Source organism: Cervus elaphus, chromosome 13 (assembly GCF_910594005.1).
Source record: "Cervus elaphus chromosome 13, mCerEla1.1, whole genome shotgun sequence".
Taxonomy (NCBI): domain Eukaryota; kingdom Metazoa; phylum Chordata; class Mammalia; order Artiodactyla; family Cervidae; genus Cervus; species Cervus elaphus.
In genome coordinates this window covers 45630436-45655146 of record NC_057827.1, presented here as the reverse complement: position 1 = coordinate 45655146, position 24711 = coordinate 45630436, and the positions used below count along the sequence as shown (strand labels likewise).

Sequence of the window (24711 nt, the reverse complement as noted above, 5' to 3'; positions counted from 1 at the left end):
CACTTTTTCCCCTTCTATTTGTCATGAAGTGATGGGACCAGATACCATGATCTTAGTTTTATAAGGTGGAATTTTAAGCCAACTTTTTTCATTCTTCTCTTTCACTGTAATCAAGAGGCTCTTTACAGAAAGAACAATTAAAGGTCTGTCACTTTCTACCATAAGAATGGTATCATCTGCATGTCTGAGGTTGTTATTTCTCCCAGCAATCTTGATTCCAACCTGTGATTCATCCAGCTCGATGTTTCACATGATATACTCTGCATAGAAGTGAAATAAACAGGGTGACAATATACAGCATTGACGTATACCTTTCCCAACTTTGAACCAGTCAGTTGTTTCATGTAAGGTTCTAACTGTTGCTTCTTGACCTACATACAGGTTTCTCAGGAGGCAGGTAAAGTGGTCTGGTATTCCCATCTGTTTAAGAATTTTCCACAATTTGTTGTGATCCATCCACACAGTCAAAGGCTTTAGCACAGTCAATGAAGCAGATGTTTTTCTGGAATTCCCTTGCTTTCTCTATGATTCATCAGATGTTTGCAATTTGATCTCTGGTTCCTCTGCCTTTTCTAAACCCATCTTACATATCTGGAAGTTCTTGGCTCACATACTGCTGCAGTCTAGCTTGAAGGATTTAGAGCATTACCTTGCTAGCATGTGAAATGAGTGTAACTGTACAGTAGTTTGAACATTCTATGGCATTGTCCTTTGGCAGGGGTACCATACCCTAAACTGAAGAATTTTAAGCTTATATTTATATTTAATATACTTATATTAAATAATACATGTATTTAATACTTAGATCTCATCTATTCTTCCACTCAGATCTCAAAATGCTATCAGCATGGCCTTAACCTTCAGTCAGGAAATTGGAATCTGATCAGATCTGAAGGAAAGACTGAAAGATATTATTGAGGGAGATTAGTTCATCAGTAAACATCACTCCATAGCAGGATTCTTCTACCTTGCTATTATTTACATTTTGGGCCAGATAATCCTTTATTATGGCTTCCCAGGTGGTACAGTGGTAAAGAATCTGCCTGCCAATGCAGGAGATACAGAAGACATGGGTTCAACCCCTGGGTTGGGAAGATTCCCAGGAGAAGCAAATGGCAACCCACTCTGGTATTCTTGCCTGGAAAATCCCATAATCAGAGGAGCCTGGCAGGTTGCACACTCCTTAGGGGTTGCAAAGAGTAGGATATGACTTAGCAACTGAACACAGCACAATATTGTATAATAAAGAGCTGACTTGTGCATTGTAGCATGTTCACTACTAGATGCCCGTAGCACTCCCACCTGTCCAGTGATGATGATCAAAATGTCTTTAGATAGTGCCAAATGTTTCCTAGGGTTAAAATCACTCCTGGTAGAGAACTGCTGCCTTATATTGAGACTCACAGTTGACATTCCCCTCCCACATACCCAGAGCTTCACATCAGCTTCTAAAATATTTTAAAATTATGTATGGGTGAATATATATAAATCTGTAATATGTGTTTGAATTAATTAACCATTTAGGAAGCATAGTATAGTTTGGCTCTTCTCAACTAAAATTATTTTGTTCTTTACAAGATCTAAACTTAAAAAAAATTTCTGAAAGACACCCTCTAAAATTAAAAGTATCCATCCTCCCAAAATTTAAAAATTGAAAACAAAAACTATTTAATATTATCTACCCATGGGAAATGAAGTGAAGTTTACCTTACTTTACACAATTCTAAACAGACGTTCTTTCTCACTCAAGAAACAATTTATTATCTTAACCATCATCATGATCATCTAAAAGTCTCATCATACATAAACAAGAGAGGTAAGAAAGTCAAGCGTATTTTCCTGAGGATATCTCTGAGGTTCTGGCCTTTAAGGGATGCACATCAAATGTCAGTTTGAAATGTGGAATTTTATTACCTTTCACGCTGTTAAGTATTTTTAATGTCAGTTTCAAATTAAAAGAGTGCCTTTTTGCATGTAAGAAAAATACTTTTAGAATGTATGTATATATATGTGTGTCTGTATACAATCTAAAAGTATTTTTCTTACCATCTGGTGGCTCAGACAGTAAAGAATCTACCTGCAATGTGGAGACCTGGGTTCAATCCCTGGGTTGGGAAGATCCCCTTGAGAAGGGCATGGCAACCCATTCCAGTATTCTTGCCTGGAGAATCCCCATGGACAGAGTCAGACACAACTGAGCAACTAAGCATATATATATATATATATATATATATACACACACATATATATATATGCACATATATATATATACACACACACACATATATATATATATATATGCACATATATATATACACACACACACACATATATATACACATATATAACTGAATCACTTCACTGTACAGCAGAAATAATTAACACAACTGTGTAAATCAACTACACTTAAAGAAAATAAATTTTCTTAAAAAAAGAAAGAAAGAAAAACTCTATTATGAGAACCATACAATTTCAAACTAGAAAGGAACCTCAGGAGCCATCTATCAACCTCTTATCCCAGGAAGGGATCACCACATCAAGATTCCTGAAACATGATTAAGGATAAAGAAAAGGCTGCTATTTTTTAAGATGGTTCACTTGTGACTCAACTAGAAGACTATCCAAATCTGCTGTTATAACTTTTATCCATTGGTCTAACCTTTAAAGAAAACAGAATTTTTCTAATTCATCAGTTTCCATTCAAAGGTTCTGGGCTCTTTCCTCATCCATGTAGTTTTAAGCCCCCAAATATTCCTAAGCCTCACTGGTGTCAGGAGATGAAGTAGAACAAGCTTCCTGAGACAGCTGACCATGTACCCCTCCACCAAAATCCCTCCCACCTATCCCTAACTCCTTTCAAACACACCCAAAGTCACCTAGTTAGCATTTTCAGAAGGGATGGACTCTTTGTCTCAGATCCGTTTATCAACTAATCATGCAGCCTTTCACCAGCATCATCCTCTCTTAGCTGAGCCTCTACCCTTCACCAATATTCATTCATCAAGGAGTGATCCTTATTTCTACTCAAAGGCTATTAGAGGAAATGCAAAAAGGTCACCTTCCTCACTTACACACACCCATTTGGAGATACTTCACACTATAGCAGAGAATAATTAATACCTTTGATTAAGAAAAGAGGCTAAAATCAAGTCACACTCAATTTACCTGTATTCTTAGGAAAAACTGTAGCAGATGCCCACATTCTCATTCATTCTTGTCTTTAGAGAGTTTTTTCATCCACTTAAGTGAAAATCAAATGAGCTCCCAACAGTTAAAACCATCACCAAAAACCATCCCGTCTTACTCTGAACACTGAAAAGTTTTTAGTATAAATAATTTTGCTAATCTGAGACCACTTCTTTTTTGTGATAATTTTTAAGCCTCCAGCCCTATTCAAGTCAATCATTTCAGAGCTAAATTTGCAAACGATACTACTTTTATAAGATAATGTAACAGCTGAAGACTCATTAAAATTTTCATTGTACCTTGCAATAGAATTCTTTTCCCCTCCTTCCCTGTTCATTTCCACTTGATTAATCCCAGCTCCCAGCCAGCCAGTCTTGGAGAAGATCCTGCTCCCCTGCCCAATCCCCACTGCTAGCTCTGGTGTGCCAAATACTAATTCTTACTCATGCAGTGGCAGCTCCTCTTTTCTGAGAAGCTTTTCCTCCCGCTTCTCCTCTCCTGTATTACAGTTTGGGGGAGTTACAAGGCCAATGATCTACACAGGTACTAGAGGTTCCTGACACCACCCAGAATAAGCCTATTCTTTTGGCACTTTTCTGCACATTATCTGACAGTAGGTATCATCTGCAGTCCTGCAAGGAATTCTTTTCAGGACCTTGAGGTTTTTCTGCCTCAGCTCCTAATAGGCATTAAACCAAATATTTTGCCCAGATTCATCCTACCTACCACTATGGAAGCCTCGCTTCCTCCAGGGATATCTCATAACCCAGGATTCTAGGAGAGTTTGTTTGTTTGGCTTTTGTGTTTCTGTGGAGGTTGCCATTGCTCTGAGGTTACCTGGTACCATTTATTAAGTCTCTAAATCTAAAACTATGGGCTTCCTGAAAACTACCTGAAAGTAAAATGAGAATGAGTGATCATAAAATAGAACAAAGGAAGAAGTTGAGAAACTCTGAGACAATCTCAAACCACCTCACTGACATGCAGTGGTCATTTAGGTTTTGTTGCCCTACAATGGTGCCCACACCTCTGTGAGAGTCAGCCTCCAGGTGCCTGTCCAGGCCTGTCCAGGGGGCTCAGCCTCTGTTCCCACCCTCTGTGCTCTGTGGTGGCTGAGGCTCTTCTCGGTGCCTGAGTGGCCAGCTCCTCACACAGAGCTGAGCTGGCGAACTGATGCTGCCCAGGCTGGGAAATGGTGGGGGCTGGATGGTTTGTCTAATTCTCTGAACAAAAACTTGGCAGGAGTCCTCTGAGTTACTAAGCAACAGAACATCTGACATGAAGCGTTTAACAACCTTTCCATAGATTACTAAAAGTTCCCAGAGCAAATTCATGTCTGGTCCCGTGAAGACAGAAGAAGGAAACAGAGGTAGCCAAGAAGAGAATGGGGAGAAAAAGCCAAGAACGAAGGCGAAAGGAAACAGCAACTTACAGAGGCAGCAAGAAGACGGAGACAGGAAAACGGGAGGCACTTGAGATGGAGACTCTCAGGGAAGGAGAATATGCCCCAGGATAGCATTTCCCAAAAGCTCTAGGAGGCAGTCTTTCAGCAAAAAGAGTTTCTACGGTTTTCATTTGTTATACAGAATCATGGGTCTTTTCCTCCATTTTTGTTGTGTTCACTCCACTCAGCCACTCACCTCAAATACACAGCTCTCACAAAATCTGTAACAGGAGGCTACCATGCATGACAATCTCATGTAGATACACAAGGAGCAGAATACCAATGCGAGACAGTTAGCAAGAATGTAAGAGTTCACTACTTCTGGCTTAGAAAGCTCTCTATTCTTAACTAAATGTTCTCAGCAAGATGCCCTTCTGCTGCCTCTCTGGATCGACTTCCTACCTTGCTCCTGGTGCAGGCGATGTATGTGTAGTTGCTCAGTCATGTCCAGCTCTTTGAGACCCCATGGACTGTAGCCCGCCAGGCTCTTCGGTCCATGGGGATTCTCTAGGCCAGAATACTGGAATGGGTTTTCATGCCCTCCTCTAGGGGATCTTCCCAACCCAGAGACCAAACCCAGGTCTCCCACATTGCAGGCAGAGTCTTTACTGTCTGAGCCACCAGGGAAGTCTGGTGCAGGCAATAAGCAGATGAATTGTTTGTGGAGAATTGGAAAATTTGACAATAAGAATAAACCAACCAAAAGTCAATCAGCATTTTATTAACACATGGCTAAAAATCTAAAACCAAGAAATGCTACACTTTTAATAATAGGTTTGTGGGCCTCAAATTCTCTCTCCCACCACTTTTCTTTAATAAACATTGTATTCTACATAGAAGTTAATCCAATGAGCTTCCAGTCCTGCTGTAAGCCCTGACACACAGAGACACATTAGAGGGACTTCCTTCCAGAGTAAATTTTAGGGGTCCAGAGTCAGTGGTGTGTGCTACTACAAGAGCAATTCTTGACTCCAGCCCCCAGAGTACTACATAGCTCATTTAAACAGCAAATTAGAAAAAGCAATTGTCAAGAGGAAAAATTAAAACTTGAGTGACATAAATTCTGCCATTCTGTACAATCACATGGAATTTTTAACTCATGCTTAAAATTGAAAGCAGTAAAACAGTGCAATTATAATGTTTTGTTTGAAAAATGCAAAATTAAGATGTGAAACATTTTACTGAATTTAAACTTTAAATTTTAAACTATTACTTTATTAATAATTGTTAACTATATTGATTATGAAACTTAAGGGTGAATCAATAATTATGATTGATTATTCACATGGTTATTGTTGAAAATAATTTTGTCCTATATGAGCAAGGGTAAGGGTATTAAAAATTACCTGTTCTGACCCATCACAAGCAAGGAAATCGAAACTGTAATCAGAAATCTTCCAGCAAACAAAAGCCCAGGACCAGATGGCTTCACAGCTGAATTCTACCAAAAATTTAGAGAAGAGCTAACACCTATCTTACTCAAACTCTTCCAGAAAATTGCAGAAGAAGGTAAACTTCCAAACTCATTCTATGAGGCCACCATCACCCTAATGCCAAAACCAGACAAAGATGCCACAAAAAAGAAAACTACAGGCCAATATCACTGATGAACACAGATGCAAAAATCCTTAACAAAATTCTAGCAAGCAGAATCCAACAACATATTCAAAAAATCATACATCATGACCAAGTGGGCTTTATCCCAGGAATGCAAGGATTCTTTAATATCCACAAATCAATCAATGTAATACACCACATTAACAAATTGAAAGATAAAAACCATATGATTATCTCAATAGATGCAGAAAAAGCCTTTGACAAAATTCAACATCCTTTTATGATTAAAACTCTCCAGAAAGCAGGCATAGAAGGAACATACCTCAACATAATAAAAGCTATATATGACAAACCCACAGCAAGCATTACCCTCAGTGGTGAAAAACTGAAAGCATCTCCCCTGAAATCAGGAACAAGACAAGGGTACCCACTCTCACCACTATTATTCAACATAGTTTTGGAAGTTTTGGCCACAGCAATCAGAGCAGAAAAAGCAGTAAAAGGAATCCAGATAGGAAAAGAGGAAGTGAAACTCTTGCTGTTTGCAGATGACATGATCCTATACATAGAAAACCCTATCTAAGACTCTACCAGAAAATTACTAGAGCTAATCAACGAATATAGTAAAGTTGCAGGATATAAAATTAACACACAGAAATCCCTTGCATTCCTATACACTAACAATGAGAAAACAGAAAGAGAAATTAAGGAAACAATACCATTCACCATTGCAACAAAAAGAATAAAATACTTAGGAGTATATCTACCTAAAGAAACAAAAGACCTATACATGGAAAACTATAAAACACTGATGAAAGAAATCAAAGAGGACACAGACAGATGGAGAAATCTACCGTGTTCATGGATTGGAAGAATCAATATTGTCAAAATGACTATACTACCCAAAGCAATCTATAGATTCAATGCAATCCCTATCAAGCTACCAACGGTATTTTTCACAGAACTAGAACAAATAATTTCACAATTTGTATGGAAATACAAAAAACCTTGAATAGCCAAAATAATCTTGAGAAAGAAGAATGGAACTGGAGGAATCAACCTGCCTGACTTCAGACTCTACTACAAAGCCACAGTCATCAAGACAGTATGGTACTGGCACAAAGACAGAAATATAGATCAATGGAACAGAAGAGAAAGCCCAGAGATAAATCCACGAACCTATGGACACCTTATTTTTGACAAAGGAGGCAAGGATATACAATGGAAAAAAGACAACCTCTTTAACAAGTGGTGCTGGGAAAACTGGTCAACCACTTGTAAAAGAATGAAACTAGGACACTTTCTAACACCATACACAAAAATAAACTCAAAATGGACTAAAGATCTAAATGTAAGACCAGAAACTATAAAACTCCTAGAGGAGAACATAGGCAAAACACTCTCCGACATAAATCACAGCAGGATCCTCTATGACCCACCTCCCAGAATATTGGAAATAAAAGCAAAACTAAACAAATGGGACCTAATGAAACTTAAAAGCTTTGCACAACAAAGGAAACTATAAGCAAGGTGAAAAAACAGCCCTCAGATTGGGAGAAAATAATAGCAAATGAAGAAACAGACAAAGGATTAATCTCAAAAATATACAAGCAACTCCTGCAGCTCAATTCCAGAAAAATAAATGACCCAATCAAAAAATGGGCCAAAGAACTAAACAAACATTTCTCCAAAGAAGACATACAGATGGCCAACAAACACATGAAAAGATGCTCAACATCACTCATTATCAGAGAAATGCAAATCAAAATCACAATGAGGTACCATTACACGCCAGTCAGGATGGCTGCTGTCCAAAAGTCTACAAGCAATAAATGCTGGAGAGGGTGTGGAAAAAAGGGAACCCTCTTACACTGTTGGTGGGAATGCAAACTAGTACAGCCGCTATGGAGAACAGTGTGGAGATTTCTTAAAAAACTGGAAATAGAACTGCCATATGACCCAGCAATCCCACTTCTGGGCATACATACCGAGGAAACCAGATCTGAAAGAGACACGTGCACCCCAATGTTCATCGCAGCACTGTTTATAATAGCCAGGACATGGAAGCAACCTAGATGCCCATCAGCAGACGAATGGATAAGGAAGCTGTGGTACATATACACCATGGAATATTACTCAGCCATTAAAAAGAATTCATTTGAATCAGTTCTAATGAGGTGGATGAAACTGGAGCCCGTTATACAGAGTGAAGTAAGCCAGAAAGATAAAGACCAATACAGTATACTAATGCATATATATGGAATTTAGAAAGATGGTAATGATAACCCTATATGCAAAACAGAAAAAGAGACACAGATGTACAGAACAGACTTTTGGACTCTGTGGGAGAAGGCGAGGGTGGGATGTTTTGAGAGAACAGCATCGAAACATGTATATTATCAAGGGTGAAACAGATCACCAGCCCAGGTTGGATGCATGAGACAAATGCTCTGGCCTGGTGCACTGGGAAGACCCAGAGGGATCAGGTGGAGAGGGAGGTGGGAGGGGGGATCGGGATGGGGAATACATGTAAATCCATGGCTGATTCATGTCGATGTATGGCAAAAACCACTACAATATTGTAAAGTAATTAGCCTCCAACTAATAAAAATAAATGGAAAAAAAATAAAAAATAAAAATAAAAATTATCTGTTCTGAGTATCAAAAATGCCTGGTATACCATTACCTCTTTGGAGCATATAACAGTCTCCTCTGCCCTCTGGCTTCTGACTGGGTTCTTACTGGACCACTGGTGGGGATCAGGAAAGAAGAAGAAGGAGATCGGGGCATTTATCTCTTCCTTTCCTTGCAGACTTGCCCTACTCTAACAACATCGTTTGACATTTCTCCCCAGCTTTACTGAAATATGATTGACAGATAAACAGTGTATAAATTTAAGTTGCACAGGTGGCCCAGTGGTTGAGAATCCACACTGCGGTCCGGGGGACACTGGTTTGATCTCTGGTCCGGGAGGATCCCACAGGCCGAGGAGCAGCTGGGACTACTGTGCCACAATCACTGTGCTCTAGAGCCTGACAGCCACAGCTACTGAGCCCATGTGCTGCAACTACTGAAGCCCATGCACCTAGAGCCTGTGCTCGGCAACAAGAGAGTCATCGCAATGAGAAGCCCACGCACCACATGAAGAGCAGCCCCCGCTCACTGCAACTAAAGAGAGCTCATGTGCAGCAAAAAAGACCCATCACAGCCAAAACACATATATAAATAATTTAAAAAAAAAACTTAAGGTGCACAACATGATCTTTGGAAATATGTATACATTGTGAAATGATTCCCCCAACCAAGTCAATTTACCTATGCATCACCTCACGTATTTACTTTGTGTGTGTGTATGGTGAGAACACCTAAGATCTATTCTCTTGGCAACTCTCAAATACATGATACATTATTATTAACTAGAGTCACCATGCTGAACATCAGATCTTGAAAACTTATTCATCTTGCATAAGTGAAATTTAGTACTATTTGATCAGTATCTCCCCATTTCCCCTACCCCCTGCCCCTGACAACCACAGTTCTACCCTCTTTTTCTGAGTTGTTTATTTCAGATACCATATATAAGTAAGATTAAATGATGTTTGTTGTGCTCTCTTTGCAGCACATATACTAAAATTGGAACCATACAAAGAAGATTAGCATGGTCCCTGCATAAGATGACATGCAAATTTGTGAAGCAGTCCATATTTTTTTTTAAAAAAATGATGTTTGTCTTTCAGTGTCTGGTTTATTCCACTTAGTATAATATCCTCTAGAACCATCCAGTTTGTCACAAATGATAGAATTTCCTTCTTTTACATGGCTGAATACTAGTCCATTGTATAATATTCCAATATACCACATTTCTTTATCCATCTACCCATAGATGGCCATTTAGGCTGTTTCCGTATCTTGGTTACTGTGAATAATGATGCAGTGGCATAGGGATATGACTACAGTGATGTCAAGTCCTTCAGATATATATCAGAAGTGGAGTTGCTGACTTATATGGTAGTTATTTCTTTAGGTTTTTTTGTGTTTTTTTTTTAAGGAATCTCCATACTGCTTTCCATAATGGCTATACCAGTTTACATTCCCACCATCCTTTGACTTTGACCAAAGTCATTCTTCCCCCATCCAACCCATTCTCTCCCTCTCTCTGTCTCCTTCTCTCAGTTGTGATTATTACCTGCTCATTCAGGCCCAAGGATGGACAGGCACTGTCCTCATTCCTTAGTAGCCTGAGGATACCACACTACCCCCTGTCATTTCTGGATATCCTGTCTATACCTTTATACATTTAGATTTATTTAAACTCTCTGAAAATTACCCACTTTGTAGGAGTCAACTATTTTCCACTAAGACTCTAACTAATATATATTCTTACTTCTTATAAATCCAATTTCCAACACAACTCTTCATTATCCTAGATCTCAAACAGAAATTTTTCTCCTCCTTAAATATGTATATTCTAATTCCATAGGGTCTTAGGATCCTGGGAATGGAGTAGTTGATATCAGTTGTTTAATTACACTTTCAGTATTCAGGGGAAAGTGGATGTGCACTTAGCTGATGATTTGCTGCAGCAGAGCCTCTATACATCAATTCCCTTCTCCAAAGTTTGCCAGTCACCTTGTAAAAATAACACTGGACAAATTGCCTCATTTAGCACAACATCTCCCTCCAAAAAATCACTATCACTTTTCTGCATCTCCCCAAATTAGGATCTAAGAGTTCAACAGTCATGCCATGTCTAAAAATTAAACTTACACATTCTGAGATTAATCAATCCCTTTTAAAAGGGCTAATCTTAATCTTCCCAAAAAAGGCAATGCCAAAGAATGTTCAAACTACAACACAGTTGCACTCATCTCACACGCTAGCAAACTAATGCTCAAAATTCTCTAAGTCAGGCTTCAACAGTATGTGAGCTATGAACTTCCAGATGTTCAAGCTGGATTTAGAAAAGGCAGAGGAACCAGAGGTCAAATTGCCAACATCCACTGGATCATCAAAAAAGCAACATAAATCCAGTAAAACATCTACTTCTGCTTTACTGACTATGCCAAAGCCTTTGACTGTGTGGATCACAACAAACTGGAAAATTCTTAAAGAGATGGGAATACCAGACCTGTCTCCTGAGAAATCTGTATGCAAGTCAAGAAGCAACAGTTAGAACTGGACATGGAACAACAGACTGGTTACAAATTGGGAAAGAAGTACGTCAAGGCTGTATAGTGTCACCCTGCTTATTTAACTTATATGCAGAGTACATCATGTGAAATGCTGGGCTGGATGAAGCACCAGCTGGAATCAAGATTGCCAGGAGAAATATCAATAACCTCAGATATGCAGATGACATCACCCTTATGGCAGAAAGTGAAGAAGAACTAAAGAGCCTCTTGATGAAAGTGAAAGAGGAGAGTGAAAAAGTTGGCTTAAAACTCAACATTCAGAAAACTAAGATTATCGCATCTGGTCCCATCACTTCATGGCAAATAGAAGGGGAAACAGTGGAAAGAGTGACAGACTTTATTTGGGGGGGCTCCAAAATCATTGCAGATGGTGACTGAAGACATGACCATGCAGATGGTCATGAAATTAGAAGACACTTGCTCCTTGGAAGAAAAGCTATGATCAACCTAGACAGCATATTAAAAAGCAGAGACATTACTTTGCCAACAAAGGTCCATCTAGTCAAAGTTATGGGTTTTCCAGTAGTCATGTATGGATGTGAGAGTTGGACTACAAAGAAATCTGAGTGCCAAAGAAGTGATGCTTTTGAACTGCGATGCTGGAGAAGACTCTTGAGAGGCCCTTGGACTGCAAGAAGATCCAACCAGTCTATCCTAAAGGAAATCGGTCCTGAATATTCATTGGAAGAACTGATGCTGAAGCTGAAACTCCAATATTTTGGTCACCTGATGTGAAGAACTGACTCACTAGAAAAGACCCTGATGCTGGGAAAGACTGACGGGAGGAGGAGAAGGGGATGACAGAGGATGAGATGGTTGGATGGCCTCACTGACTCGATGGACATGAGTTTGAATAAGCTCCGGGAGTTGGTGATAGGCAGGGAAGCCTGGCATGCTGCAGTCCATGGGGTCGCAAAGAGTCAGACATGACTGAGGAACTGAACTGAACTGAATCTTAAGGTTAATGGGAAGAATTAATTACAGACAGTACTGAATTTAATGTCAACATCCTCTGCATTTCATTTCATCCATTTCCAAGTTAACAGCAACCAAAAACATAGCTAAAATTTTCTACTAAAAGTATTTCTTAGATTGAACACTTCTGTTAATAATTTTCAAAAAAAACATGTGGGAGAAAAGGCACACTCATCTCTGTTCTCTGCCCTTATAATGTTTAAATGACTTAAATACTCTCACAGTGTGAGGATTTGACATCAGAGTGCCAAGCAAACTCAAGCAAGGAAACAGAATTATACCTAATAAAGAGCAAAACTATATGATTTCTGCAAAGCAATTCATCAATCTAATGTGACTCTAATGGAATTACTCAGGAGAGAATCTGATGGTGGAAATGGCCACTGAAGAAACAATTACCTTAACTAATCTGCATTGATGACAATGAGAAGTAGAGTTGAACAACAACAATAGCAATAATTAAAAAAAAAAAAAGCTAATGCATCATACTTACTATGTTTGTAAGGCACAGTTTTTAATGTTCTACATGCATTCACTTATTTAATCTTCAGAACAATCCTAGGAATTAGATCACTATTGCTGTTCCCAATTTTCAGATGAAGAAACTGAGATTCAGAGAATTTAAGTAATTTTTCCAAAGTCACACAGCTAGTAAGTGACAGCTGGGATTCAAGAGTGGGTCATCTGGCTTAGCACCCATATATCAAATCACCAAGACATACCATCTCTACGGGAACTTAGAAAAACCATCCTTTTATTGGTGTGCAATTGAAAACTATATCGTCTTATCACAACATATGAATTCCATTTAATTTCTGCTTCTCTTTTAGGAACAACAACTAAAAATGGGAACTGAGGCATCCCAAGAGAACTCTTACTGGTATAGTCAGAGACATGGCATTAGGACCTAGTTTTGTCAGCAGAAAAGGAAACGAATAAATTTAGGAGAAAATTTAGGAGAAAATTCTCATCATTTAGGAGAAAATCAGGAACCTCTTTGTGAATCTGCTGACAGCTATGGTCCCTTTCCCCAGAAGGTATGTACTTTGCATTCAATTTCAGGAGTTTGCAGAAGCCCAGATGTCCATCCATAGGCCTTATGTGAGAAAACTCTCTTTTTAAATGAATCCTAAGTCTACAATACTGTATATACTTCATTAAATTAAAAAAACAAGAGTTAACTGATAAACCAATATTTTCACTGGATGACTTCTACAATCAAAGCACTGTGCTGAATCTTGTGTGGAGAGTCTAAGAAAAGACATATAATATATTTCCTGCCTTCAAAGAGCTGTATGGTCAAGTTTGCAAAATAAGACAAGATAAGAGTAGGGTCATTACTTCTCTAGGGACTCTAAAGAAAGAAATAATAATTCTAGCTTGAGTTGTCAGGCAAGGCTTTAAAAGAAGACTTGGAACATGATGTGGTCTAGAGAGCTGATTAGGATTGCAGAGAAAGTGAGAAATGGCATTTCATATCAGAAAATAATAGAATTCTTCCTTTTAACACTTGCCTGGATTTATAGGCTAAGAAAATTACTTTTATGAGAAATACTGTGTGTTAGCTGCAATTGTTAAGAATCTTATTTTCCAACCAGATACTGTGCTTCCTGCCAACATGCTCACCTCGGCCCAGCTCTCTGCTGGGAGGACAGCACACAGCTGGCAGCCCTTGGCCTGTCCTCTCAGAAGCCAACTATTAATAGATGGCGCATAACACTGTTCACCAGGACAAGGATACCTGTCAGTAGAAACTGGCTTACCGCTCTTAACTCATCTCTCCCTGCCTGGCCAGAGGAGCCCAACAGATAGAAATTTATTTTGATTCTGAGGTGGCTTTCTATCTCATTAGCAATCCCATGAGTCCCTATTCTTTTCACTCAACTGTCAACAGTCTTTGATGTTCTGAATAAAGAAGCTGTCCAAACTGGGATTAAAAAGAAGGGGGCAAAATCACCGTTCCTTTTCTCAGACTCCATGCGGAGATACTGAGCTGGCTCAGCTCCCTAGAGAGCTCTCTTTTCCTTTTCTTTGCAGCTCTAGTGACGATGCAGGATTTAGGTATTTACATCACACAGCCTTGATTCTTGCTGCAATTCCTTCCAGCAAAAATTCCACACAACAGAAGGACAGGGTACAGTTAAAATTCCGGTACAATCAATGTTGACTTGATTGGGAAATTCTAGAAAATGGAATTAAAAGTCTGAAAAGAGATTAAGTTACTAATTAGCTAGGGTTGCAAAAAAAAAAAAAGCAATTTATAGAAATAGAATACAAGGAAGAAGACATCCAGTAAAATGGTCATCCTACATTCAACCAGAAATGGATACCACCATCTCAAATGTGGAAAGGAGATGCAAGTTTGGAGCGGTTGCCTCCTTTCAAGAGATTCACAGTTTGACAGTGTTGGAGTATATCCCCAGAGGACTGGGTAAAATTGGAGGGTGGGAGGGAGAGGTACAGTGGAGAAGAAAGTATCATAGAAAGCAAGTAGGTCAAAAACAGAAATGAAAGCATAATTTTAAATGAACTCATACTTTGACACTCTATAGCTGGGGGTAGTGAGAATAAGATCCAACAAACTAATACCATGCTACATCACTTAGAATATTTTGGGTGGTAAACAACCAGGAAACTCTTGACTCAAAGTGTACTTAAAAACTTTGTAAAGTTTCCCCCCCTCCTCCCCCCCCCCCATTTATACAATACCTCACATGATAAATAACAAAGGCAGAGTAGTACCTAGCAAAGAAGAAACTATCAGGATTCTAGCTCTGCTGCCCTGGGATTCACTTGGCTCTGCTCTCTACCCTAGATTGGTTTCATCCTCAGGATGAAGGCAACATGCCTATAGCAGTTCCAGGCATCATGTCCTGACAGCATGGCCAGAGGAAAAACAGATCTAGGCTTTCCTGTTTTTCTCTCAGGATTGAGGAGATGTTTCCTGGAAGCTTGCAGCAGACTTCCCCTTGCATCTCTTCCAGCAGATTCAGATCATGTGCCCCTTCCAAAACCAACCACCAGTGGGAAGAACGTGAGTGGTTGTCAAAGTGCAGTCCCTGATTCATCAGTACCTGCTGCTGCTGCTAAGTCACTTCAGTCGTGTCCGACTCTGTGTGACCCCAGAGATGGCAGCCCACCAGGCTCCCCCGTCCCTGGGATTCTCTAGGCAAGAACACTGGAGTGGATTGCCATTTCCTTCTCCAGCGCATGAAAGTGAAAAGTGAAAGTGAAGTTGCTCAGTTGTGTCCGACTCTTAGCGACCTCATGGACTGCAGCCTACCAGGCTCCTCCGTCCATGGGATTTTCCAGGCAAGAGTACTGGAGTGGGGTGCCATTGCCTTCTCCGAATAGTACCTGAGAACAAGGTAAACTATTAGGACTAGCTCCGGACTCACTGAATCAGAGTCTCCTGAATTGAGAGGCACAGCAATCTGTGTTTTAACAAGAATTCCAGGTGATTCAGATGCACTTCAGTTTGTGAACCACTGGTTTAGACTAGAGTAGAATGGGTGTTGGATTCCCAACCACAATGACCAAGACAATGGTTGACGGATCAGACCAACCATTAAGATGACCAAAGAGTTTATTCAACTACCATTTTTGAATGCTTGCTCCACTCCAACTTTTTATTTTACTTTCACTATACCTTTTAACACTATATAGTGTCTCTGTCAGGTATTACTGTCTCCATTTTACAGCTTAAGAAATGGAAGTTCAAGCAATTTAAGTAAACATCCAATTTTACAGAGTAAAGTCAAGATCTGAACTTAGGCCTTCTGACTCTAACCTACTTTTCATTTCATTATGCCAGACCTGAAAGATGGAGATTGCCCTAGTCTCTATATTCTAGGGAGGCTCTGAACTCCCTGATATTCATATTTAAATGAAGATTGACCAGAGAAATATCCTCAAATCTATAGTCTTCCTTGGGTCCTGGAATTCTAAGAAATTGCCAGGTTATGAGGCTTCCCTGAGGATACTTCTTAACTGCCTCTTAGAGTTCAGAGTAAACCAAGCCTAAAGAGATGGCCCAAAAATACAACAGACATTTTTCTTCTCTCAGAAATGGAAAGGAAATCCCCAAAGGCCCAAAACTAAGAGAAATCTCAAAAACAGGTACTCAAGTTCCTGTTATTCTAGACAGAGGTCACTGCCATTCTCAGTAAGAAAGGGGCTTGCATGTAAATGATACATGGGGTGGCCACAAGATGGGGTGAGAGAACTAAGATTCTTACATTGAGCCAGTACCCTAAAAGGGCTACACTCTGAGAACAGGCAGACTAAAAAAAAAAAAAAAATTGATCTACAGATGGAGGACAAGGAAACTCCTCTCCCTCAGGCTGAACTCTAAGGGGGACCAAAAAAAAAAAAAAAATCTCCCCTGATAATTTGCAACAAGAGGCTTGCCCTCACAGTGAGTTTGAGATATGGATTTACACTACTAGCAAGGGCAATAAATCAGAGAAAGTAACATAAAAATTGGTTTTCAGATTGTCACTGACACTGAGGTCCTGGCTAAAGAAACCAGGAAGCCTCTTTGTAAAGATACATTCCCATCTCAGGCCACACAGGGTTCTCACAGACAAGAGCTCATAATCCTAAATCACAAAACCTGAAGGAAATGTCACCACAGCTGAAAGTTCAAAGAAACAACAAATATGAATTTCACATAATAGAATTATCAGAACAGGAGGTTTTAAATTATTTTTAGAAGTAAAAGAAAGAATTAAAAATATGAGAAAGGAACACGATACTATCAAAAAAAAAAAAATAACCAAGCAGATTTGAAAAAGATATGCAACAAGGAAATTTCCAACCTCTATCATACAACTGAGCACACACACACATCATTCTTAACAAGAAATGTATGACCTCATTGAGAAATCATCCTGGGTTGCAACAGAAGTTGTCAGAGAGGCAAGAAAAGCATAAGGTTAATATCATTGCTCCACAAAGCATTTTGTAATTTGAGAATCTAAGGGATCACCAAAATGCCCTGCTTTATACTGTATTCAATCCTACCCCTACCACGACATAGAAAGGTTTGTTCCTGTCGCCTACTGTAACATGCTGAGAAGTTGAACAACAGCTAAATGACCGGTGATGATGTTTTTAAGAATACGGAGGGCATGTTTGATGAAAAGCTTTGTGAAATCTCTTGCCCTGCAGAACGTCTTTACCTTTCAGCTTAATACTTACAGTCATGGTATTTCACAACAAAGGCAAGCATTTCAGAAAATACTATATTAAACTCAAACCTCTCTTTAGCAAAGTGAGTTTTCTTTATCAAACTTAAAACTTTTTGTTCTGGTTTTCTAGATAAGGAGCATTTCCCTTAAAATTTATTTCTAATAACTTGCAGAAATATAAAAAGGGGAAAATGCAAGTTGCAGAATATCATCAATTTGTACCAAATACAAATTCAATTCCAGTGTTGGAGAAACGCTTCTGTGAAGGCTGCAGTTCAGTAACCATCATAAGTGTACTTATTCACAGAGATTGTCACACCCCTTCGGCTGCTACACCTAGCAGAAGCCTGAAACCATGGGAGAGGCCTGCACATAACAAGTGGATGGCTGAAAAGCACAGGATTGCATCAAACTATGCTCATCAACTTGGATGCTTCTGTCTTAATCCATTCCTGGCTGAGGGAAAGGCCACTCCTTCACATTCCTCCCTGCATTTCCAGAATGCGTGAATCGCTTGGCAAAACCTGATGCCAAAGACACCACAAAAGGCAAGTTAAAGCCAAGAAGCCCTTGCCTGACCCTGCCTCAGGGAAAATGAACTCCTGGTTTAAATAAAGGCTTGGAGGAAGCTGCGGCTCTCTTCCTACCAGGGAGAAGGCCTCTTGCCTGCCCACCACAGATTTCCTTCCATCACTGGAGACAGGCAGAACCTCACTGCATTTGGGACCTGTGTTTGCTGCTGGGAAAGAAAGCAAAGAAGCACTTCTGGCCCTTGTACAAACACCAATTATGTTCCTTGTTTACGAAGCAGTTATTTGTCTGAACGCAAGCCACATAAAGAGCAGGAAGATTCTCTTCTCTTACAAAGTCAGAGTTCCTTATCTATCTGTAACACAAAGGTCTCCTTTATTATAAACCTGGAATAGATGTGTATACATAGGGGATAAGTGATTAAAGGCACAAGCAACACTGCCAAGCTAGGAGAGTGGCATCTGAGATTTACTGTGCGGTTAGTGTGAAAGGTACAACAGTGACGGATGATTAGTTTTCCGGTTAGAAGCCTGAGGCTTCAAAGAGGAGATCTCAGTACTACTGTTTCCCAAGTTGATAGTTTCATTGCAACTAAGTGAACTCTTATTTACATGATCGGCCTGTGTTAGTTTTAGCCTTCTCTGTACTGTACCTACTCTCATCTTAAAACATCCAACCACAAATGCTTGGCAGAGAGCTCTTTCCTTCCAGTAAGTTAATCAAGGGTTGTCGAGTACCTACAGCCTATTTAGAGCCGTGTGTTAAATCATCTAAGTCACAAATCCTCTTCTCATGAAGAAGACGGTTCATTTAAGAAGACAATCATCTCATCACAAAGAAAAATATATTTTTCTATTTCTTTAATTTTGTATCTATTCAAGATGAAGGATGTTCACTAAAGTCATTGTGATCATCATTTCATGATGTATATAAGCCAAATCATTATGCTGTACCTTAAACTTATATGGTGCTGTATGTCAATTACATCTCAATAAACTGAAAGGAAATAAACAAGTGAAAAAAAAAAAAAAAAGATGACCACAATTGTAAGTTGGCCCATTATGTGGCCTTACTTGCTTTGAGGCACTTGGTGGCTCCTCCAGAAACAGCCAGAGTTCATTTCTTGGCACCATGGCCCTGCCCCCAACTCGTGGATATCCTGGCAAGAAAGGCAGAATACTTGGAACTGGAAGGCAGTCATTCTCAAAAGTGGTCCCTGGACCAGGAGCATCAACACCACTGGGGAACTTGTTAGAAATGAAAAGTCTCAGTCTTTGCCCAGAGCTAAGGAATCAGAAACTCTGGGACCGATTCTCAGCAATTTAACGTTCTTCAGGTGATTCTAATGTGCGTTCAAGTTTGAGAAGCACTGGTTTAAGTGAACTGATTCTTTAAAGTTCTGCCACCTGTCAAACTGTCTTGCTTTGTTTCCACTTTCCACCTTTTCAAAACTAGAGAATTTTTGTTTTGCTAACAAGTTATAACCCTTTTGGCTGCAAGTCACAGCAGACACTTATCAAACTAGCTTAAACAATGAGAACGTTGACTGGCTCACCTAATTGGAAAACTAGCATAGGGCAGGTTCCCCCACTGGCCTAACCCACCAGCCCTGACTTGGGTTTTCCCAGAATTCGATTAATCCCACCCCGCTCCCAGGTGGTCAGTGAGATGTCACAGCAGTTCCACCTCACGGCTGCACACAAAAACCTCCAGTGGGAGAGAGACGGCTCACTCCTGGCAACTCCCAAAAGAGTGAGGGAAAACTTTCCCAGAAGTCTCCAGCACACCTTTCCTCTCTTTTATCATGGATCCAAATTAAAACATGAAGTCATTCCTGAACCAATTACTGGCAGAAAGGATGGGAATGAACAGTCAGGCCCATTACCACATCTGTGGGTGGAGTCAGTTGCCCCCACTCCCACGTGGAGGGTGGATGTCAAAAGAAAGTCAGGGTTTCGGCTAAAGAGAAGAAAAGAGGAATGACTGATAGGTGTCAACTCATTTCCAAGAACATCCTCTCAGTAACGGAAATCATCTGTTCTCGACATGGCAATTAAAGCTAAATATCACGAGTCTAGAGAGCCAAAACCACAAACTCCAGCCCTTAGCATTGAACAGTAATTAGGTTGGAGGGAAAGTTATCAAGTCTCACAGGAAAACTCAGGAGTAGAGTGAAAAATAAAAACTATTTCCTTTTTATTTCTTATACCATTATTCTACTTTTCCCATCCCTGACAATACAATTTTCTAAGGAATAGCTGAGGTCTTCTGGCCATTTCCCCAATGTTAAATGAATACTCCTTATAGATAATTAATGACATATTTCACTCACAAATAATACATCTTGGAGCTATTTCTATAGCTTACTAGATATTAGTTACAGCAACAACTCTAAGTCAGGTAATGTTAAGCAAAGAGGGTACAATGAGGGTGGGTCCTCATCTCTAGGACCCACAGTGAAATGGAGGACAGATATGTGAACAGGTGAGCACAGTGCAAGGGTCAGGGGGCAATAACAGACACATGCCCACACTGTAAATGTGCCGTACACCAAAGCAATGAAATCCACCTGAGATGTGAAGGATGGAGGTGATACTCCAGGAAGGCTTTGAAAGATAAATAAGGAGGGGAAAGTTAAGTTTCTGGCCAATCCTTAGAAGTCAACATAGATAACATAGCATTTCATTTGTATATCAAAGCAGCAGTTTTGCCCAGGGCAGAATACTCCACTTCAGTGCAGGGGCTCAGACACAACTGACATATTTTGAAAGTAACTTGCTACTAATTATAAAATACTATAATATGCAAATAATTCACCACTTAATAAATATAAGCAGGTTCAAGGTTATCACTATAAACCTGTTGCTTTTATTTCTCATGTGCTTTCAGAGGTAGAGAAAAAAGGGAACAGAGTTATATTTAGCCTAATGGAGACAGAGTATGTGTCTGGGTTTCCCATGACTGTATACAGTAGGTATGAATAGGATCTGTTCTGAGCCCTGGCTAGAAAAGGTGAGGACAGAAGCTTTAGGCTAATGCTGTTATTAAGTAATTCCTGAAGTCAACTCCTAACTTGTGGTAACCAAGGCCCTAACTGGGGCCTTGAAATGAAATGAAACTAAGGTGGCCCTAACTTGTACAAGTCCACTCTATGACGAATGATGCTATCAAGCAGATGCCTGATTTTTCACAAGGACAAAACTGTTCTGCCCCACAATTTTTCAGAGATAAGGGTCTTCTTCCTCCTTTTCCTTTAGTTGCTAAGAATGACAAATACAGTGACTTTTATATAAAAATAAAGCCATATTTACAGGAACTGCTTCTCCCACCAAATAACAGAAGTAAACTTAAGAAAACTACATGTTTCAGTTGACTAGAACCAAAGGTCACCCCAGCAAGAACAGACACATGCAACAAGTAAACATGCTGTAGCCAGGTTCAGGGGCATGTGTGTGTGTGCAGGTGTTTGCATCCAGGTGTAGAGAAGAGAGAGGGAAAGAGAGCTGTTGTGTGATATGAGTAAAATTTCTTCAAGAGGAGGTCATCTTGATTACTGTTTAGTCTGTTTGCTTTCATGCACCAGTGACCCCACATTTCCTGTCCCAAAAAGTTTGTTATTTTATTCTTTTTGAGACTCAGAGTTTGATGCTTCACCTCACCCTGTAGAACTGCAAGACCACCCCAGTGGTCCCAGTTTGGGAACTTAATCTCCCTAATATTATAACATATTTGCCAGACTCCTTTGGAATCCTAAACCTTTGGAAGTTTAGAACATTCGCCTCAATCAAGCAAAGAGTGTATCCCTTGTGGGTGGCATACAACACATTGTGAATGCTCAGTAAGTAAACTTTCTAGCAGAAAATCATCTCGGAAGAAAAGTATCAGAAACACTTCTGAAATACCAGTGTCAAATGGCTTTCAATTTCACCTATTGCTCGAAGATCACTTTAATGAATGTTATACTGACAACTGTGAGTTTCATACTTGAATAAGCAGACTTCATGCACCTATGTTAAATATTATCATTTAACATGACTCTGTAGAAGAGAGTGCTTGGTGGTTATTGATTTTAAATATGCAGTAATTGAAACCTGAGGAACATGGTTGAAGGTAGCTGTTTTCTACATGATTTGTTTTCTCTTTAAAAAATTTCTTTTCCAGTTAATTTCCACACCTCATGCTATTAGTTACTCATATATTCAACAGTTAGAATTTTAAATACATGACAAATCTCAAGTGTTTATCAATGTACCTATTTTTAAAGAACACTTTCTTACTTTTTATCATTATTAGTCATACAAAGAAATAGTAATAGCCAAGAAGAGGACTAGAACCCATATTTGTCCTTAAATATCTCCTTGCCACAATTTTTCTTTAATTTCTTAAAATTTGAATTTAAAAAATTTAACTTTAACTTTTCACTTTGCTTTACAAAAGAGTTGCAAAATAGGACAAATAATTCCAGTTAATTCCTTCTTCCCTTCTTTTCCCCAAATGTTAACATCTTATACAACCACAGTACAAATGTCGAAATAAGAAAATAAACATTGATAAAATTTTATTATCTAATTTATAAACCTGATTCAAATTTTGTCATTTGCTCCACTGATGTCCTTTTTCCAGTCTAGGTCCAGTTCAAGATCATACAGTGTGTTTACTTGTCATGTCTCCATAGTCTCCTTCACCCTGGAGCAGCTCTCAAGTCTTTTATGACCATGACAATTTTGAAGAATATTGGCCTGTTATTCTGCAGAATGAACCTCAATTTTGGTTTGTTTGATGTTTGCTCATTATTAAATACAAGTTTTCAATTCTGTCCAGAATACCAGAGATTTGATTTCGTACTTTTCTCAGTGTATGAGCAGAGGAGACACACGATGTCAATATGTCAATATTTACTGATGATACTAATTTTGTTCATTTGGTTAAGGGGTGTCTGCCAGGTTTCTCCACTATAAAGTTACTATTTTTCTCTTTGAAATTAATAAGTATATCATAGAGAGATACTTTGATTTATGCAAATACTTTTTCTACTAGTTTTAGCATCCACTGATGACTTAAAATTGCTAAGCTGTACTCCTGTGAAGAAACAAGCTGTTACTTGTTTCTGGTTTATCCATCTTGTATTTCTTTTTTCACAAATGAATATTTTCTTTCTTGCCTGTCTTTATTACATGAAAGGCACATACTATAAATAATTATTTATCTTTACTTTTTTCACTTATTACATCAAGGAATTACATCTATATCAGTTCACAGAGATTATAGTCTAAGTCTTCTGTTTTGGGGGTGACATTTTCTTCAGAAGGATAGAGGGAAAGTATATGACAACTTGTTCAAATTCTGGAATATTTTAACTAATATTTCCTAGAAGAAAATTTTTCTTAAAACACCAGTTGCACAGATAAGCATACCTAAACCTGGCAGGATTCCTCCTTTCACTGCACAAAAACAGCTCCTCACTCATCCAGGGTAAAGCATCTCACCTAGAAAAATATTCCATATAAATGTTAAATTATTTCATCATTTCCAGTATTCCCCTTTTGTGTTATATTTAAACTATCTTGTAAATTAATGAAATATTATTGAATATCTGTTGAGTACCTTCCAAATGCCAGTTATTATGGACCTAAGACACTGCAGCTAGGAAGCTAAGAAGTACAGTAAATATAACTAAGGAAAAGGCTATAATGCCAGGTCATATGACAGTGAAGTAATTGTAAAAACTGCCCTGGAAATTCAGAATAAGAGAGTCCTATTCAAAAGAATGATGAGAGACATACCAGACATACCAGACATACCAGACATTACCAAGGGCTCTAATTTTTTTTATTAATGAAGTATTACAGGCTTGCAAAAAAATTGATGCTTTTGAACTGCGGTGTTGGAGAAGACTCTTGAGAGTCCCTTGGACTGCAAGGAGATCCAACCAGTTCATCCTAAAGAAGATCAGTCCTGAGTGTTCATTGGAAGGACTGATGCTGAAGCTGAAACTCCAATACTTTGGCCACCTCATGCGAAGAGTTGACTCATTGGAAAAGACCCTGATGCTGGGAGGGATTGGGGGCAGGAGGAGAAGGGGACAACAGAGGATGAGATGGCTGGATGGCATCACCGACTCGATGGGCATGAGTTTGAATAAACTCTGGGAGTTGGTGATGGACAGGGAGGCCTGGCGTGCTGCGATTCATGGGGTCGCAAAGAGTCGGACACGACTGAGCAACTGAACTGAACTGATTACAGGCTTGAGAATTTAAAAGGAGAAAGCACTCATTTGTGTTGGAATGTAACACAATAGATGATTGTAAGCTCCCAACTCTACCCAACAACTCAGCAGACCCCAACTGGGATCTTTTTCTATAATTTAATCATCACTGGAAAACAATGAATAGTAACTACAATAAGTAACAGGCTAGGATGAAAACAAAAACTAAATAAACACTAACAGGTTAGAAAGCAAAAGGGATGATGTAAATAATAACCAAACTTTCACATAGTCAGCTTGTTCCATGGTCTGGTGATTATTAACAAGGATAACGCAGTGTTAACAGAGGCAGTTATTCTAAATCTCTCAGTTCATATCACAGTTTTCTTTCTTAAAAATCACCTTTCCTGGCTCTAAATCAGTGTTTCT

General features: G+C 39.1%; 1 protein-coding gene and 1 non-coding gene across 2 annotated transcripts in view; one reads left to right on the top strand and one right to left on the bottom strand.

Annotated features, from left to right (window-relative positions):
* AKAP6 (A-kinase anchoring protein 6) overlaps window positions 1-24711 on the bottom strand; it is a 493795-nt gene that overhangs the window by 404567 nt on the left and 64517 nt on the right. The gene's annotated exons all lie outside the window — the stretch shown is intronic.
* On the top strand, window positions 9792-9896 carry LOC122707068. Its single transcript, XR_006344599.1, has one exon. It is a non-coding gene; the product is annotated as a U6 spliceosomal RNA (small nuclear RNA).